This window comes from Culex pipiens, chromosome 2, assembly GCF_016801865.2.
Source record: "Culex pipiens pallens isolate TS chromosome 2, TS_CPP_V2, whole genome shotgun sequence".
Taxonomy (NCBI): Eukaryota; Metazoa; Arthropoda; class Insecta; order Diptera; family Culicidae; genus Culex; species Culex pipiens.
This window is the reverse complement of record NC_068938.1, coordinates 46,179,546-46,200,675: the sequence shown is the minus strand read 5'-3', so window position 1 is coordinate 46,200,675 and position 21,130 is coordinate 46,179,546. Positions and strand designations below refer to the sequence as shown.

General features: G+C 36.2%; 1 protein-coding gene across 3 annotated transcripts in view; it reads left to right on the top strand.

The window, feature by feature from the left end:
• Positions 1-21,130, top strand: part of LOC120416770 (solute carrier organic anion transporter family member 5A1) — a 137,631-nt gene that overhangs the window by 45,280 nt on the left and 71,221 nt on the right. For all 3 annotated transcript variants that reach the window (XM_039578627.2, XM_052707189.1, XM_052707190.1), the window contains one exon: positions 8,528-8,595. The gene's annotated coding sequence lies outside the window, so the exon portion shown is untranslated. The remainder of the gene's footprint in view (positions 1-8,527; positions 8,596-21,130) is intronic.

Below are 21,130 nucleotides of genomic sequence, written 5' to 3'. Positions count from 1 at the left end.
GCAATTGAATATTCCAGCCGTTTCTCACCCACGTGGTAGCTGCCTGACGTATGGCGTCGCGGTGTTCATCGAGCTTTCATAGCATGCTAAGGAAAATTTGATGCATTTTGAGGGAAAACCGTTGATTCCGGAGACATCGGATTGTTTGCCGATGCGCCAGGTCTAGGGACAACGAATCCATATGCTCTCTTCGGGAAAAATGTTCTCCAGACCTTTCCCCATAGGCCTGACCATACCAGAAGTTGGCGCGTGATTTTCCCAGACCTGTAGGAGTGTTTGAACAAAAAGTTCCAATTTCCCATAGTAATTCCCATGTAAACTTTAACCCTGATGCGCGCAGCCAGTTTACAACCAAATGAGCTGATATTTGGCATGAAAGTCCCTATGGGCATGCCCTACAAGGGGAACCATACTAAAACTTGATCCGAGAACTTTTTGAAAAACGTACCCACCCTACTGTGTACCCTTAATGGTGGCAATAAAAAAAAATCACGGAAATATTATTTTTATCGAGATAAGAAAAAGTGTCTTCTGATTCTAGAATTAAGATTGCCGATATTATCATAATTTGCGCAGAGCAAAGCTTATTAAAACCAAAAAAAAAGAAAAATATGGTTGTTGAGAATAGCCTAAATAATGTTGAATATTTAACTGTCGATATTTCGGATGCTATTGGACTACATCAATTTTCAAGTCAATAGAAAATAAATTTGATTTCTTTGCAAGGTGTACAATCAGTAGGGTGGTAAGAAGTAATTAAACTATTTTCGCAGTTATATTGTTTTTTTGTATAAAATAATATTTCATTAAAATGTGTTGGTAATGAAGCTATAAACAGGCCTGCATAGCTTATATTTTTACTTTAGTAAAAAAAATACTTAAAGCTTATTTTATCAAAAGATATTTTTCTTTATTTAATTTTTAAATTAAACATTGTGAGCATCTTAAGTAGTTCCAGTAGCGGAACCTACTAGGAAGCCCAACCGACTCCGTTCATAAAGCTCTGCTACCGATCAACTGCTGCTTCTACTGCCGGGCTGGGCTGAACCGTGAAATAATGTTTTAATGATCTGGGAAAGGAAACATGCCATTTTTCGTGCGAGCTGCTCCACCGTCGCTCCGCCATCCATAACCTCTTCACCGTGGACTGCGTGGGAGTAATGCTTTTGGGCAGGTCAAAGGCACACCCCAAAAGGACGACATCCCTGCCCCAGTGCAATGGGTGGGTGGATAGGTTGGTGGGTCTGTCAGTTGAGACAAATAAGGCTCACTTTATTCATTTCGACGAGGTGGCGTTTATTGGCCGCAAGCACGCACCTGATCAACTTTGCGAGCAGTTTTTGCCGAGCGGCGTTTTACCACATTTATGATTTTTATGACTATTGCAGCTAACGGGGACACCTTTTGGAAAATCGTGTGATTCCAATTAAGTGTCCGATTAAATTGCTGCAGTAGATTCCAAACGGAGATGATTTGTGATCCGTTCATAACAATAAATTCCCAAAATTTACAGAATTCGGCATCCAAAATAACCCTGAAATTCTGCATCACCCTGGCAACAGAAGAAAGAAAGAGCATCCGGGCACTTTCCGGACGAAACCAGTTTCTTTGCCACGATCTGGTTGTCTGGCTGGTTATGTCTGACCGTCAAAGAGCCGATTTCCGAGAGCTGGCCAATAAAAACCAGTTCGAGACGCCACCAACGCGCCATCAAACGGCCACAACCAGCAGCTGTAGACAGTAGTTTGAATGTGTGTGTGTTTTTTGTGTGCTGACATATGCAGTGCCGGTTTTTATGGTGAAGTTTAACTTTTGGGTTTTGTGGTTTTCGAGGGACGTGTGCTGTTTTTGAATTGAATTTTAGACTAAGTGTTGTCATCGTCTGGAAAATAAATGGATTTTATAGTTTTCTTTACAGTGACTAACAAAGCTATACAATTAAAGCTGTTTTTTTTTTCAATGATATAATTCAACTTCATCTCAAAGCATAAAAAATTATTTGAAATACTGGCAACCATGTTGGCTAACATGGTATTTTAAAAACTTTTCAAAAAATTGGTGTTATCATTTAAACATTTTTTTTATCGAACAAAAACGTCGTCTGACTTAATAATTTGATGACCCCAAAAAAAATCTGACGAAATAATACCCAATTTCAATAAAACAGCCCATTGATCGAACGAAAGAAAAAGCTGCTAACATGTTTATCTTATCATTCTGAGCTAAAAATAGCCCCCTTCTGAAAGAAGGTTCATTGTCCTTTTTCGCAAAGCTCCCTCCAACCTAGTGGAAAGGAATCATCTTGAGAGCATCCAGTCATTGTGGAAAATCCTTCTTCGTGTTCCTTCTCGTTTCCCTTCCCCCTCCATATTGCTAACGATGAAAAGCACCACTTTTTATGCTCCATGAAAGGCCACAATACTTTCGGAAAGCGAAAGTAAACGCCCGGCAAAAAAGGGACGACAGCTTCTGCGTTTGACTGCCACCAGCAGCCCTGGTTAGAACATTCTGGAGTTCAATAACTCGTAGCAGATTGCCTAGATAAAATTAAGGGGAGGGACACTGTGGGAAAAAAGTTGGTTGAAAATGCTAATTTCATCAATTATGGTAATTTTTTTTGAAGTTCAAATCGCTTCGTAATTGAGTTTGAACTTTTTCAAATAAAATTAAAATCTTTCACCGAAAAAAAAGTATTAAGTCATCAAACGCATGCTCCACCATGGCATAAGGCTTTCCAGGCCCAGTGAAAAAAATATAATTTAACTCAAAAATGACGAACTCCTCGTCACAGTGTCCTGATGCAAACAATGACCGAGCTGTAGCTGGCACAGCCCTGCGAAGTATGTTGGCTGACATATCGGGCGATCAGTCAAAAAAAACCAGCTAAAAGTCGCCTGACAAAAAACTTTTGCTAGAAAGAGATAGGAAACCTGATGCAAACAAGCGTCCAGCTGTCATGTAAACTTACTTTGAATGTGTTGGTAAATTTCTGACTAGAAAGCCTTATGGGTGTATCGCTATCATCCGGCAGGTTTTGTGTCAGGATGATGGTGAAGATGATAAATTATACTTTCGGGGCAGCTCCTTTCAACTCCTCTCACTATACTAGATATCAATGCTGTTAATCGTTGAATCAACGTCATCGATGTCGATGATCGTTGATTTAAACGTAATCGTAATCGCAGCCATCGTTGATTTAATCGTCAACGTCAACGGACTCGTTGATTTAAACGGCGTTGATTATCGGTAATCAACGAGTTGATCAACGACCTTTTTTTTTAGTTTTCTAGAGTTTTATGAGGAAAGAACGATTTTTTCATAAATGTTTTGATTGGGAAACATTCTCAAATTGATGTGGCATGGTTGTTCGGGGATCCGGGTGTACCAAGAGGACCGACAGTAGGCTACTCCGGTCTGTCACGAAGTTTGACATCTTGGCCAATCTTAATCTGGGTTCTGGAACATGGGTCTGGGTCATGTGGTCAATTCAGTATTGTATCATAGAAAAACAAATTGTGTCGATATTTAGCCACGCGAGACTCTTACTGAACCCGCCGGAACAATAATTCCGGTGAAAATCCGACCATATCTCGGTTCCCAATTGTCCGTTCTCGGTGTCATTTACATAAGAAAATCCTGGTTGGACTTGAGAACCAAAGTGCCATCTCCAGCAATTAGCTAGGGCTTAAATTACGTTTTAAATCCGGTCACTTCGGTCCTCTTGGTACACCCGGATCCCCGAACAACCATGCCACATCAATTTGAGAATGTTTCCCAATCAAAACATTTATGAAAAAATCGTTCTTTCCTCATAAAACTCTAGAAAACTATAAAAGAACGCCGTTGATCAACTCGTTGATTATCGATAATCAACGCGTTGATCAACGCCGTTTAAATCAACGAGTCCGTTGACGTTGACGATTAAATCAACGATGGCTGCGATTACGATTACGTTTAAATCAACGATCATCGACATCGATGATATAAACGCCGTTGATTTCAACGATTAACAGCATTGCTAGATATCGATTGATTTCGGTAGCGTCAGCTTGTCAATCAATGGATATGGGGAAACTTTCAGCATGGAAAAGGAAGCTATCTTGTCGACCTCTTTCTAATACCTTTTTTTCCCACCTTAAGTTAGTTCTAGAAAGTTTTTTTTTATGGACGCACTCTCAAAAAGCCAAACCCATTGCGTTGGCTCTTAATTGAATTGATTGCAATCACTTTGATGTGCCGCTAGAAGCTCTCTAGCTGCGTGAACGGGCATTCCACAACATCTGTTGATTAGCGAAATGGATGCCCACCGCTGGTTGGTGTGGAGTTCGGCCGAAGTCAAAATGGCAACTTCATCAGTACAGCTAAGCTAGATCAAAGGTCAGGAAGATGAGTTGGTTATTAATTGGAGAAAAGGATGAACTAGATTGAACTAGAATTGACAATAAAAAATGCGCAAGTGGTTTTTCAACAAAATAAAATTGTTTCAAATTAAAAGGTAATTTGAAAAAAAAACCCAAATTAAGGGCTTACAAGAAATCTTTATGAGCTTCGTTCATTTTACGTCCAAATTTCTTCATACAAATTATCCCAAAAAGTAGGCAGACAAAAAAGGAAATACATAGAATCAATTCAAATAACAATTTTCTTCATTAATTTTCATGTTAACCCTCTACCGCCCAATTTTTTTTTTCAAAAATTTTTATTTTTCCTGTGTTGCTCAAAATGACCTCCTAAGGTTATTTTGAGCAACTTTTGTTGCGAAAAATTTTACTTCTCTTGTTTTATATTTTGCTTGTTTTAAATTTAAGATTTGAATTTTCATTTATCTGGTGTAGTTTATGTAATCCGTCTAAAGCCGGGGTTGGGTTGTAGAGGGTTAAGTTTGTTTGGACAAATTAAATTTTTTTTTTTGGTGATTCTTCGATTTTTTTTAACCAATGAGGCCATTCAAATTTTTATTCAAGATTTTGTTCCTGGTCCATGGACGAAGTTAAAAAAAAATAAAATTACTTTATTCCAAATTTCATGCCAAAGATTCAAAACTTATAAAAAAACAAAAGAATTTATTACCATATTTTTCTCCTGCGGTGTAACTTTATTTCCAATCTTCTGTCTTATATTTAAATCCTTAAAAAATACTTAAAAAATTCTCAATTGGATTACTAGTCCAAAAATTAACGATGTACAATGTATTCAAAAAAATATTTGATTATTTATGACTTTCTGATTTTACCATATACATTAATTAAATATAAAAATATTGAGAATCGTTTTTAAATCATCAGAATACATTCTTAACCATTCATTTTAAATTTTTGGTGAAATAATATTTTAAAGGATTTCACAGATAAATAGGACGTCAAACCTAAGAAAAACAAATACCGTCATCAGGGGTGACATTGGGCCAGGGGGGGGGGGGGTTAGTTTGGGTCCTACAAATTTCAGCATTTTTGTAGGATGCAATCTCACCCCTGATGACGGTATATAAATTCTTAGATAAGTGTTTTTTTTAACAAAAGCCACCTTACTATTGAAATATTCCTTGAGGAAATTTATGCAAATTTGTCTCTGTTTAGGTTCAGGAAAAAAAATATTTTAGGTTTCTATCACTCGGCTCTACTCCATTTCGAGAGGGGACCAAAAAACTAAAATGCAAACTATCCTAATTTTACATTTTTTTAAACAAAATATAACACAACATGCTTTATGCACTAGTTTATACATAATTAAAGTTATAGTACTATCCAAAATTTAAAAAATATCAGTAAAATTGGATTTTTTTTTCGAAATTTACTTTATGCACTGATTGTGTTCCCAATATTCAATTCATTTTAAAAGGGAGAAAACTCTTTTTTTACAAGAAATGCTAAAATAAGATTAAAGCTTAAGTTTTTTTGGGTAACTGGTTATGGTTAAAATTAGGTTAAAATTAAATTAGAAAAGGTACATTGATTCGATTTTTACTCTTTTTACATTATATTTTTCTGTTTTTCTTGTGTACAGTTTATTCGTTCTAATTTTGTTTTATTTAACTTATTTAAGTATTTCAATCTTAAAATTGCTCTGCTAAAAAAAGGTAAAAATTGTAAACTTTTTGACTCAGAATCAAGTACAGCACTGTCCAATGTAAAAAAAGATTTTCTAATTTTTTGGCTTCCTTTTTCACTAACATTTTCTATATTTTAAGTTATATGTTTTTCTTATGTCTCAGACATTCCTCTACGTATTTTTGAACAATCTAAATGATAATGAAATCATTATAGCCGTAAACGTGAAAAACAAGCAAACAATTTGAAAAGTGACTTTGTAAATATTTATATTATTAATATTATTTAGTAGCCATTGTTCAAAAATCATTGTTGAATAAGTTGTTTTTTTTCCAATAACTCATGAAATTTGAAGAAATTGTCTCAGGTTGTTAACTGCAGTTGACGATGCGTTAAAAACTTCTAAATTCTATGTCCACGAATAGTCTCTATGTTAAATCTCAAGTAAAAGTTGCTTGAGCCAAATTTTTGGTAGAATCTATGGAATCATTCTGCAAGATTAGTGCGCTGACCATGGGGACGCGCAGTCTCGTTTTTGCATGCTCATTTTCAATTCTTTTGTGTCACTGTTTATGTGATTGGGTGAGCGTTTATTATAAATAGTTGGAGGAATTTTATTAAATGATCATTATATTGCATTATCATAATCATAATCATGATTTGACATCATACAAAACACATATGAAACTATAACCTGGAGTGTTATATCCACGCATCCTTCCTCCCCTGTAGATTCTGTGAAATGTGATCCGTTCTCAGAATCCTGTTTGCGGTAAACAAAACGCCGTAGGGCTGGCCGCTTTAATTTTTGCACTACATTTTCTGGTGTTCTCGGATGTACTGCAATTAATCTAATCACAAAACTTTCCAGCATGCTTTCATCGGACTGGCTGTGTTTGTGTTAGATTAGGTTTGATTAGATTAGAATCTGAAAATATATCTGTTTGTTTATTTTTTCAAATTAGTACTTTAAATCAAATTTCCTCTGAAAATAAATCCGTTCTCAAAACAGTACTTTTAATTACTCATTCCCCTAACGGTAAATCGCAGCCCAAAATTGCCATAACCAAACAGACACAAAGTACGCATTTTCAGCATAATCAAATATTTGCTGGGTGTTTGAGCGCGGGCTCATGAATTCCTCATTTGTCAAACGGGGTGTCAAAACAGATGTGCTGGCAAGCAACGTCAATGGACGTGTGAATTTCGGCGATGTCATTTTGTTGACTTTAAAATTGGCACTTGTTTTGTGGTGGTCGGAGTTGCTGTTGAACTGTACTCTCTATTGATGTGAGAACATTTTATTTTCGATGGGGATGAGTCACTTTTGACACCTTTTATTAGCAGATTCTGCAAGCAAATTTGTGTGAAAAATTAAAAGCTTATCAAAAATTTCTTAAAGTTAGAACAAGAAAAATCAGAAAATCGATTCCAAATCAATTTCGTGTGTATCATTTTGACGATTCCATTTCCTTTTCCCTTTTTCCAACCTATCTAAAAATTGAGATCCTTTCAAAAGAGGGTGAAAAAAAGACGCCACCAGCAGCTGTCGAAAGAGGGCGTCGCGACGTCGGAAAGGCGTGAAATTTACGCGGTTGCGTAACTTTTCTGCGTTTCCACCTTTTTTTTGCTGCTCCGGTGGGTGGCGTGAACCAAGGGAAAGGAAAAACGGAAATATTTTCCATAATTTAAATGTTTGACTTACGTCGTGCGGAAAGGGTGTGAGAGTGTGTGCGTGAGAGGGGGAAGGAGGGTGTCCTTATCGAATTGGGTTTCATTAGTGTATCTTTTTTCTTTGTGGTGGGAGGGTGGAAAATGGGAAATGAAAATGAGAGGACTGGAGTGGAATAAAAATCAGATTTTTGTTGTTGTGGTTATTTCCTTTCGGTGGGGCTTCCCACGGTTTTGGGGTGTTTTTTTCATGGGTTCGTTACCTTTCCAATTTTTCGCCCTGATGGGAAATCTTTTTATTTATATTGACAATTCGAAATGCTTTTTTTTAACAAAGTTGATTTGACCTTCAAACTAGTAGAGTTGACTTGTAGAATGTCTCCCAAATTTTTCAAAGCTGTTAAAAGCCCCACAATAACTTTAAATTATATGTAGAATTCTTCAATTTACAACCTGCTCTCAGCTGGTGCGAAAGCCAAATGTTATCCCACCAGTTGAGGTTAGCATTATTATTGGCGTTTTTTTTTCTCCCAAAAATGAGAAAGCACAGCTGGTTTCGATTGCCACCCTCTGCTCTCTGTGTTTTGATTGTACCAGAATCAGGAAGGGGAATTTTAATATGCGTTTATAAACATTGGATATCGTGAAAATGGCAACATCGTGACCTGAAAACGGATTAGCTTATTGGCCCCACCAGCCAAATCGCAGCTGGTGGTACAGTTTAATTAAACTTGATAAATTATAACTATATTTTCCACCATTTAATCAAAAACATTAACCCGATTTCTCATTTCTCCCTCTTTCCCTAGGTGCACCCATCGTCGGAATTGCCCTTCAATGTTACTGCCCCCGAAAGTCCTCACTTTGCTAGGTTAAGGTAAGTACCGCACCATCTTTCAACTCACTCAGGAAGGAAACTTCCTTCCATCAAAAACCACTAATTAATAGCTCGGGCGAGAATGGTCCATTCGTTCATGGCAGCCTTTCTTCGGTGAGGAACTTTTATGTGTTTGTGTGTAAATAGGCGCACGTACGCACACATACTAACGGAGAATCAATATGTTTAGTCGAGAGCCATGAGCCACCCACAGCATGGGCACGGAATCACGAGCTCTAGAAAAGGTAAACAAAAGTGAGGCTGCTTTTGAGGGGGTTGCCATAAATTTAAATTTTGAAGGATAACTTTTGCTAACATTTTTTTAAAGATTTTTAGGCAAAAAACAAAAATATTGTTTTTTAATGTTTGATTTTGTTATTATAGTTTTTAAGTGCCCAAAACTGGAAAACTGTTCTTCACAAAATTACAAAAAAATCTATCGTATTTATTGCCAACAATGAAAACACACATATTTTATAAGAATAATGTTTATGAATTGAAATTTCAGGTCAACTTAAATTGAAAGATAATTTTGATTAGGTCTGATCAGAAAACTATTAAAATGAAAATTAAAAAAAAATCGATTTGGGCCATTTCCTTAATAATTTTCTGCACTTCAAATCAATATCAACATACTTATTTGCATTTTTGATTTATCTGTTTATTTTTTTATTAGAAGTGTTTATTTCTTAATCATTTATTCCTTATAACAATGTTTTTAATACTAGAATTTGTTGGTCCCGAGAATTCGAAAAAACATTTTAATTTTTCATAGAAACCATTTAAATGTAAGATTGGGTTCTGTTAAAATGAGCTAAACCCGGATTAAATTGTGAGGAGTTTAGGTTTAGTCTTAAATTCTACTTTTGAAAGAAAATAACATAAATTTGTAACGACTTTTACTAGACTACAAATTTTAATAAAAACACAATGAAAATTAACATAAACAAATCCCAATTGGAGTTCTTTTTGTTTCAATTCCAGCTGGAAGACAAGTTTTTACATTGTTCGGGCTTAGTTACAAAAAAATCAAATCTACACGTTCATCAAATATTTAATACTTCTTGAATAATCTTGAATCCTTCCAAAAATCAAATTTTGTAAAGATTTACATTTGGGTAAATTTTAAGCGAGAAAACTTGAATATTTATTTTTAATGCTGATATAAGTTACAATCCTTGGACTCCTAAGTTAGTCAGTCCTTTTAAAAAAAAATCATTTTTCTCTCTTGTTGGATACAAAATTCCATTTTGGGTTAGAGATCTATCTTGTTAGATTTCTAGCTGAAAAATACATGGCGATACAAAATTAAAAAAGTCACACACTTGAAATTGACTTGAAAATTGAAAACATGCCTGAAAAACAATATTTTTGCAATTCCGTCGTGAAACTACTTACTTTTCCTGTCATTCTTGAACGACGAAATAGCCTACTTTTCTGTACCAAAAATAACAGAATCGAATAGCAACACTTTTCAAAATAAATGCTGAAAAGTTCTACTTTTCAGCACTGAAATGGGTGCTGAAAAGTTGAACTTTTCAGCACTTGTTTCGAAAAGTAAAACTTTTCAACATTTTTTGATTTAAATGATTTATTGACAAAATACATGAAAATTCGACTTAAAATTTCACTCAATGGGTGTTTTTCGAATTGCAAAAAATGTTGTATGGAACTCGTTGCAAAACTTGATTTTTTCAGCACTCGTCGTATTTATCCAACTCGGTGAACCTCGTTGGATAAATGTACGACTCGTGCTGAAAAAATCCTCTTTTTGCAACTTGTTGCATAAACTACTATTTCAATGTAACAATTAGAAATTAGTTTCCAGTGAAATGTCTTTCTGATGATTGTTTTTCTTTTTTAAATTCAAATAATCCTATCATCAGCTTCAAATTTAAGCAAATTTCTTCAAAACATACACCAAGATCTTTAAACAACACTTCCGACTGATTTTGACTCAAAATATAAAGAGTTAAATTGGAAATATGATGTATTATTAAAAAAACTATTTTTGACAAAGTTTTCTGGTCAAAAAGCGTTTAATAAAAGAATTCTTAAGTTTTTTAGAGAATTTGGTGGTTTCACTTGCTTTTATAATTCCATGATACTTTTTTTGATCTACTTCAGAAATTATTAAACATAATAAATGTAATAAAATAATCCAACCATTTTTTTTATACATTTACTGCCTAAATTTATGTAATTCCAGGTTAACTAGGCAATCACGCAGAAATTCGAGTACACAACAATTTAAAAATAATAATCTTCAAAAAAAAAATATTATCATTTTGTTATTAACAGGCAGCACTGCCAACAAATGACGACCATTATGTGCCGGTATCTTTAGATTTAGAAAAATATCTTTTCAGAATTCCAGCAGGCAGCTTGGCAGTAATTCCAAGTAACTCTAATTAATTTTATGTACACAGTAAAAAAAAATCATGGTAATATTACATCTGGTAAGGGTACATCTTTTATGTCAGAAAAAGTGTGTAATTTTACTTCTGATAATATGTAATTATACCACTTTTCTGGTGTAATGTCACTTTTTCAGTCTGAATTGAGGTAAAATTACATTATTAAAGAGGTAACAATAACCTTCCGATATTACACCTTTCAAATTTCCACCATTTTTTACTGTGTAATTTAAAAAAGTTTCTGGTACTTTCAAGTAATTCTTGAAAATAAAATGTAATCCATGACATATTTCCAGTAATCCTGGTAATGCCATTCAGTATGGTTAGTAATTCTTGATGCAGCAAGCTCTAATGTATTCTAATCTGTTTATAAGAATTTTCATTGAAAGTTCAATTTTAAGTAATATTTTTCCCTTGATTTATTGCGAAATGTTGTGCTAGAGGTTTGTATAATTGCAAAAAGAAGAGTACAGAAAAAATAAAACAAATTAAATTTGACGAAAATACTTAATAATAGAAAAATGCACAACATCCTTCTGCTCTATGTGACCCCTTAAACCACTACTAACCATCAGGGTCAAGTTTTCGAACGAAAGAAGGCGTTGAATTGTGTGCTTAATGGTACAGCTGCGGGAGCAACCCACTACTGCGGAGTCGAACCACTATGGTTCTCTACTAAAACTACTGCTTGCTGGCTGCTCCCACACTACCGATTGCTGACCAGTCTGTCTGTCAAAAGTCAAGTGCTGAAGTCTTCAATCCATTTTTTTGTGAGGTGTTCATAGACAATAGAACTGACAATTTAGTTGTTTTTAAAATTCTTTATGAATAATTGAAGGTACTTTATGAATTCAATCCAGTTGTCTGTGACACCACTAAACTTCTTCCGAACCTGCAATCCGATCCGGGTGGCAGTTGCGTTTGGGCGGCGGATAGAAAATGGTAATTCGAAGCTGGAAGTCCTTTTGGGGGGAGAGAAAACCTTCGGCCATGAAATCTAGAGCTCAACTTTGTTTAGTAAGTGAACGCCGCTGAAGTGTGTGAGTGCTGGGAAAGATTGCTGTTGCTCGTGGCATTTTGGGAAAGGTCGAACCTTGGAGATCTGTGAAGGGTATTCATTTATGGATTGATTTATTGAATATGATAAATGTCTTGAGCGTGGCTTGTTTGCTGTTGGTTCACACATCATCACCGACGCTGACACTGATTTTTTTTTGACGAATGTTAATTACTTTGTTTTTCTTAGTGCACCCCTCTAAGTGGAGTTGAAGTCGTGATTTGGCTTTTCACAAATTTCAACCACAACACTGTGAAGAAAATCGCTATCGCGTGAGACCGCAGTTAGTGGCTGCATAAAATTTCAAGTTTAAGTCACAGCCCGATCGGCTTTGGGAGATTACCGATTTGGTGTGGCGCCATATGGCTGACATGCCATGTTGGTATCCGGGTGGCTTTTTAGACCATGTATTGCATAAAATTTGTAAAACAGTAAATAAAAACCATGACATGTTAATAAGAAACTAGATTCATTTGGAATGAGGGCGTTTTTGCCACAGTTTTGCACTTCATGACTCATGCAAACTTTCACGTACCTGGATTCGTGCAAGTGTAGAATTACTGACTCTGTCCTTGGCCGGAAGAAATAAAAGGCATGCAAGTTAGAAAGGGGTTTGCTATTCTTGTGAGTCAGTATTCCTTTTAGCTGTGTAAATACGACCTCACCAAGTGCAGATTATGGCTTACGGGCTTATTCTAATTGAATATTCATAAATAAATATCAATGGGATAAGTCAATGTCACTTCTTGGCCACATCATCACAGTTTTCTTCCCCAACTAACGTGTCCAAGTCAATTAACAAGTAACAGGTTGCACTGTTGGTTCGATTGCATAAGGAAGTTCATTAAACCACACGAGGCACCTGACTGCTGTGCGGAAGACAAGGCAGTTTAACGGCCTCTGCACCGGTGCAGATTTATCTTCCCCTCCTAGAACAGCGGTCCAGTGGAACATCAGGTTGCACTTGCGGGAGTCTCTTAGCAGGAATTCCGCAGCAATTATCATAAATATGACAATTGAGTGGTGACCTGTTTCTACAGCTATGCTGTGGTTGCAGCATTCTGATGATAATGACTTCAAGTAAGTTTTAACAGAGGAAGTCTAATTATGTGGAATGTTTTCTTGAAAACGAACTAAAAAACTAACTTTTCGTAGTAGGACTGTTCATTACTGATATTAGGAGCGGCCGTGGCTGACTGGTTACGGTGTTCGCTTTGTAAGCGAATGGTCCTGGGTTCGATTCCCATCTGCTCCCAACGAGAAAGTGTAGGAAATATTGATCTTGAAACTCTGAACATGAATGAAAAATCAAAATCGCCAGATTCGGGGTTCGATCCCCCGTCCTTTGGATTGATAAGCAAAAATGCTAACCACTAGGCCATCACGGCTTGGTGAGCTATGACTGGAATTAGGAATACTGTTACTACCAACTATATACGCGCTGGGTCCTTGTCCATTTGACAAGGGTTCGGAAGTTCTAAATAACGTTTGAACCCGATTGGTGCAAACGTTCTTCAGGGCGGGGCTTGTCGATAAAGCTGAAGTACCTCGCGCTCGGCTAGCCAGCGTAGAAATGGGTCACCGAAGCTCGGCAGAGCTAACACCTTCCAAATGCCTATGCGAGTTATTTGCATGTATAGAATGTAGATCTAAAAATACATGGAAACAACTCAATTTGTAAGAAGTGGCCGCGTGGTCCCGTATGGTTGGTTGCACACACACACACACACAGGACTGTTCATTACTGATATTGTGAACAGCTTTTTCTGAAGATGATGCAAGCATCTGATGTACTACGTTGTAGACAAGATTGTTGCACGTCGATGCGTTTGTTGAACTTTGATCATTGATAAAGATGAACTCGTGTAGTAACATTTGTAATTGAACTTCAGTCGTCATTTCGTTATCAATCTACTTGTATTGAGTGAGGAATTTAATCGGTTGACGTAATGATTGGTTTCTTGATTTTATTAAAAATTCTTAAAAAAATCTGATGAAAATTCTACTCTTTTAAGTTATTCCTGCTCACATATTTTCACAGGTTTCCAATAATTTAGATTCTGTAATCCTCCAGACAAAGTGTGTAAGCTTTTCTGTTTTCAAGCTAGTACAACTTTAATTAACCTTTACACTAAAAGGTAAAGCCTCACGCTAATGATCAACTTCACACGGAAACTTTGTCGGGGTCGCTCATTCCTGCGAACTTGACACAATCTTGGCAGTTCACTTCAGTGACTTTTAGTTTGAAGATTAGTTCCTCGAAAGGTTACCAAGTTGAGGGCAAGCCAGCTGAAACCATTCCAGCGCCCTTGTTCAACAACTTTACAAATGAGTGAGGTTTAGCATACGTGTGTGTGCGTTGGGTGCACCGCACAGTAACGGAGAAAGGTCAAAGGCGAGAGCCGTAGAGCTACCACTAAGCAGGGTATTAGTTCAAGTCCAGGTTCAAGTAACGCTCGAATGGATACTATGGGGAACAGCCCAGGAAAGAAAACAAAGAGCTTTACATGCTGTCATTTGCACCACCACACCTTGACCAAAGTTGGTTGGAAGAAGAGGGAGGAGGTTTGAGCGGGAACGAAATTGAATGGACCCTGGTTTATTTAGTTAGTGCGGCTAACCTGGTCCAACTCGAAGGCAGCAGAGCAGAAGCATTGTGGGTAATGAGCAAACAGAGAAATCCGAAATCAATGTGCCCCGCTTGGACTACGTGTGTACCTGGAAGTAGTCAATCAATCAAGTTGGTGTAGGTGGGCTGTGAATGTAAATAGAAGGTATTGCGTTTTAGAATGATTTTGCTCTTGATTTTTGTTAGAAAATTTGTTAGTTTCAAGCAAAAAATCAATTCGATTCCCGAAACAAAAATTTCTCATGAATAAAACCTCACCAACCGGGGTGGCAGCAGCTGTCGGCGGCAAGATTAAGTGAGTCATTGACATTGGACAGACAGCCCCGAAGGCGCTCCAGATGGCCACCGATACGGTTTTCAACACACAAATCGTTTCCATTATGGCGAGAGCAATACTCTGCTGCTGGCTGCTGCTGATACCTACATATTTTGAACCAATAAGAGACCGACGACAATTCGACGAGTGAATCGATATATTCAGATTGTGCGCGTCGTTCAAACGTCCGTGGGCGGTGTCGATTTGGGGGAAACGGTGATGGCCAAAAGTTTCATTCAAATAGGGGCACATTTTTGCAAAAATTTGAAAATGTCCCTAATAAATGATGTTAGCCATTTAAATAAGCTTATCAGATTCTAAAATTTCGAAAATATTTTCTAGAAAAAAGAAGAAAATTTCACAATAGTTTTTTAGCATTTAAAACCGAACTTTTAATTTCGTAGAAATATTGTTTGCATGAGTTTTTTTCCTTCTTAAATTATTTTTAAATTGTAAAAAAAACTAAACATTTTGCGGAAAATTTCGCCTAAATATGCCCAAAACAGTTGACTTCATAGCAAAATGTGAAGTCATTTTCGATAGAAAATATGATTTTTCCACAAATCTAATTTTTTCAAAAAATTAATATCTTCCCGGGCAGACGGTTATGACAAAATTCATGCCATTTCAATGACAAATTCTGTTAAATCAAATTTTGAGTTTAATTTCACCGAACACTACCGATAAAAGCCCGTAATATCAAATTCTGTTGAAATAACAGAAAGTGTTATGGAACCTTATTGACAAATCCATTGTTACATAAGGGTTTAATAACAGTTTATTTTATCATAACAAAATTTGTTATTGATCTGATATTGGTTGAAAGCCAAAACAACTTTGGAATAACATTTTTTATTATGGAAGAATACCTCAAACTGTTATTGAGATGATCGGATTAGTTGTTAAAATAACAAAAAATAATAACAAAGATTTGTTCGAAAAATAAGTAAAAATGTTATTAGTCTGTTATTACAATACCAATTCAATAACAAAAAAATCATAACAACGAATAACAAATCTTGTTATAAATAACATAAAATGCTATTGGCCTAGTATTTTCAAATATTAAAAAATGTTATTTCCAAGTTATTTCCGTCTGTTCGGGTCCGGTCCCAGATTTATCATCATCGTAAACTCTAGCGCAAAAGATGCATTTTTAGTTCTCTAAAATATAACAAAACATTTTGAAAATTAAAAGGAAAACGTATTTTGAGATATCAATTTTAAGTGATGAAAAATAAAATAAAAATTGCGGGATTCTTATTCCGTATTTCTAGTCGATCATAAAAGCCCTTCTCAAAATATAGTTTTTAAAATATTCACATGTCCATTTTGTATGACCAGCCCAAAAAAATTGTATGGAGCCTTGCATGGAAAAAGCAATTATGAAATTTTTTTTTTCTGGCATTGGGAACGCATGGCCAAAGTTTCATTCAAATCTAAAAAAATAAAATTAAATATCTCGAAAAAAATGCAAAATCACCAAAAAAGCATTGAAATTTTGTGTTAATATAACTTAGCAAATATGCGTCCAATTTTCTATGTCAAAATATGAAAATGTCGTGAAATTTTCCGAGCTCTCGATTAAAAATATTTTCAAAATTTTTAAATCGACCCCTTAACTTCACATGATCGAATGTTTTTGGGCATTTGAAAAATCATTTCTTCAGATTTGACTCGAAAACGGCGCATGATATTGAAATTTAATTGTAAAGTACTTTCGATTGAAAATCTGATTTAACATATGAATATAAAGCCAAAGTATTTTCAACTTTTTTCCACTTTTTTGAAAAATTATGTTTTGCCTTCCTCACCTTACTGAGGAAAGGCTATAAAATCACTCGAAAACTTAACTTCTCAATTAGACCTCCTAGACCCACCTTCATGTATACCTATCGACTCAGAATCAAATTCTGAGCAAATGTCTGTGTGTGTGGTGGGATGTTGATCAAAAAATTGTCATTCGATTATCTTGACATTGGCTGAACCTATTTTGTCCGTTTTGGCGTCATTCGATCCGTCTTGGGGTCCCATAAGTCGCTATTAAAAATTATGCGGTTTAGTTAAGTACTTCAAAAGTTATGCTAAAAAAACGATTTTAACAAAAGTCCGGAAGATTGTAAAAAGGGTGGTTTTTGTAAGCAAACCCGGCATGTTATACATTTTTAGAAAGGTATTTAAAAGACCTTTCCAACGCGACCAATACATTGAAGATCTGACAACCCTATCAAAAGTTATTAGTGTTATTTATGTACTTTTTGGAAGCCGGATCTTAGATATCATGATCAAAACTTTGTCCGGATCTATCATGCAACCTGTCGTTGAACAGGTAATCAAAAGACCTCTCCAACGACTCCAAAACATTGAAAATCTGACAAACCTATCAAAAGTTATAAGCACTTAAGTGTTTTTTATGCACTTTTTGGAGGCCGGATCTCAGATATTTTGATGAAAACGTTGTCCGGATCTATCATGCGACCTATCTTTGGATAGGTAATTAAAAGACCTTTCCAACGAGCGTGTCTATTTTGGATAGCATAAACCTCTAAATGTGAGGAAGGCACCAACCACCTAAGGGTGGATTAAGTAACGTTTTTTTTTTAAATTGGCAACCCTGCCAAATGAATTTTGAACAGCTTGTGCCAAGGCATAAAAGATATTATTTTTGTTTTCTAATAAAACATATACTAATCTAATCTAATCTAATCAGACCCTAGCGCAGCCAATCTTTCGAAGGGATCCTGGAGAGTGCCTTAGGTTAGATGACGCCTAGCACTCTTCTTGTCATTTATTAACATTTGTAGTGCGCCATTGCATCGGAATGCATTGAAACATCACAAGCGTTAAAGCGGCCAGGCCTACTGCGTAAAGCCGTATCGCAGAGATGACTCGTAATTGGGTTGAGTTTGAGCACTGAGTGTTCGAACAACAACACAATTCTGAGAGAGAGATTTTGGTTGTATTCGTTGGGAGCACCATGCTAAGAAGGTTTGGTACTCCGGGACCCTCTGGGATGGGACATTGTATTTCCACGAATGCCCGGGACACTATTTGCCGTGGTTATAGCGCCACAACTCGCTCTCTGTAACAGTATTCCTAATTCCAGTCCAAGCTCACAAAGTCGTCATGGCCTAGTGGTTAGCATTTTTGCTTACCAATCCAAAGGACGGAGGATCGAACCCCGTCTCGAGCGACTTTGATTTTTCGTTCACATTCATCATTTCAAATTAATGTGTTCTTAACTTTCTCGTTGGGAGCAGATGGGCATCGAACCCAGAACCATTCGCTTATAAAGCGAACACCGTAACCAGTCAGCCACGGCCGCTCCTTGTTTTCTAATAAAACATATACAACAAAAAATACACATTTATTTTTTTTGTAGGAAAAATTGAACTTAAAATATAGATGATTTTTTTTAGAGTGTAAGTTTTTCCTAGTCCTATGCAATACATACATCTTAACCGAAGTTAACAAATCGATAAGAGAATCCGTTCTTTAAATACAATCTGTATTTGAATATTTGAATAGCTTTTTTGAACACAATAATAAAAATTGTTTAAAAAAGTACACACAAAGTTTCAGCCAATTAAAAAAAATACAAAAATAAATTTTCATAAATTAAGTCATTCTTATTAATTATTTATAAAATGAAATTTGCTATCAAATAGGTTTTTAAAGTTTATATTTTTTTATAAATTTGTCCCGGGATGGACGCACTACTAAAAATAACAACCTGTGAAATATTAAGTATGTTAAAAGCAGAAATGATTTAAAAAAAAATAAAGTAAAGATTTGCTGTTCGTGTTCTCAAAGTTAATACTTGAATACCTATCGCGATAAAATGAAAAAATATAATATCAAATATTTTTAAGAGGAGGGAAACCGTGCAAGCTTTTCCATCAATTCATAAACATTGCTTATTGCCTTTTGACATGCTATTTTTTTAAGTCAAAAAGTAAGCACAATTTGTTAAGTTTGAAAAATCGATAAATCCAATTTAAGCCATTGTCAAAAGGTTCCTTAAGTTTTACATAATTTTAAACGCCGCTGCATAGTTTCTCTCACGTGTTCTTGTTCAAAATGGGAAACTAAATGTGCTGCTGTTGGTCAACGATTTTGCGATTAAAGGTCACCCAAATACCCACAATAGTACATTTCGGGGATGATGGTTCGTTCACACCACCACTATCCGATCCCATTAGCATTAAACTACACATCATGGTCATTTCTGGGTGATGATGATGACCAAGGTGACCAACGAAACGACATGCCGAAAATGGGAGGTTCCAGTTTGTCCTTCTGAAACTTGTTTCTTGGAGGAAGTCCTTCGAAGAAAGGGGTTTTCCGGAAAGGGGACATTAAGGTTCGATTCGTTATGGGGAGGACTCTGCTGACCGCACACGTATGGCTTTTATTTGTCTTGGAGAAGAAATGGTTGCTACACTTTCAGGGAAAACCGAAAATTTTGGGGGGTTTCCTGGGTTAAAGTCACCGGATTGGATTCGTTATTTTGGGGGAGAAAATCACGATTTGAGGAAAGCAATTAGGCTTGCTTCACTGACATTTGAATGTTCAGATTTTTTTATAATTCGTTTCAAAATCAAACAATTATTCAAAATATGTGCCAGCTTAAATCTCACTGCAATTATCAGCGATAAATCTTCCACCATAAAATTGATTATAAATCTTTGTTGAACAGCATTAAATGCTTCAATAAATTGCCCCCCTCTCGGTCGTGAATACCCGTACCAATATTTTGCACCATTTTGAAGAGTGCATTCACTACGGCGTTCTGGGGCAATTAGTTGAGATGATTTATTGTATTGCAGGCCAAACTCTATCTCCCAAAACACTCTGGCAAACACACGCACCTAACCAAATTCCCCCCACGGTCCTCCTCCTTCCTTTTTCCATGGACGAGAGAAATTCAACCAATAGGTTATTGGGCTAAAAATAAATTGCGCCAAAGGTTAATATCCCGCGCCACCATAAATTAAAGCGCTCTCACAGGCACGGTATATTCAATCGCTTCTGGTATTTTTTTTTTCGCTGCATCCTCAGAGGAGATAATTTCACTCGGTTCCCAGGCCATTGGGACCTTTGCCGGTGCTAAAATGTGCAGAATATGGCGAACTTGATTGTTGATAACCCGAACAAAAATGGAACTAAATGGTTTTGAACAAATTTGTTTTTTTTTGTTTATTGAAGCAGAATTCAGGTATTTTTAACTTAAAACATGACCAGAACTGAATTTAACACATTGAATCAAATTGTCATAACAATATTTGCTTTTACGTTTTCATGACTTACACATTTTGTTCTCAAGTTGTTGTTTCACTTTATTCAGAAATTCTAACAAATTGTTGATCTGGATGATCACAAAATGCATGCAAAAAATCAATTCAAATCAAGCTGATTAACTTCTTCATAAATTTGTACCAGCAAATTATAACAATTTATGTTCTCATGACTAACAAATTTTGTTCTAACTTTGTTGTCCCACTTTATCCGGCAATCACTACAAATTGTTTGATTCTTTTATGCATCCCGAAATTGATGGGGCCAAAGGGGTTCAAGCAACAACTTACAGTCACTGCTGATGATCTGGACGTTCCCAAAATGTTTTCAAAACAGGAATTCAATTGCATTCGAACTTGTAAACACATCGTCAATAAATTGTACCGCCTTAATTGAAACAATTTCACCATGTTCGCCAGATGCCGCAGTGAAAATTCCCATTTCCCATTTTCCCAGCACCAATTTTCCTCGCCAACAATCCGCAAACTGCTCCCCGGACGGTTCGCGCGATTGACCGCGGCCACTTCTCCGTTCCTCCCTTTTAGTACGGGTAGAGGTGGTGAATGAAATTGTAAATTTTCTGAATCCAATTTACTGGCCGTATGTTTACGAACTGGTACTACTCCGCATGGAAAGCAGCTCATTCAGTGGGGCGGTTCCGCCCGTGAAGGTGCGAAAGAATGAATGATTCATGGGGTGATGGCGGTGGCCGCCGCGTAATCTCTCTGGGAAATTAATAGTTGTTCCGTGGTCCTGGTCTCTCGTGGGAAGAACGGAGGACAGATTGGTTATTGAGGGGTTCTTTCATGTTATTTTTT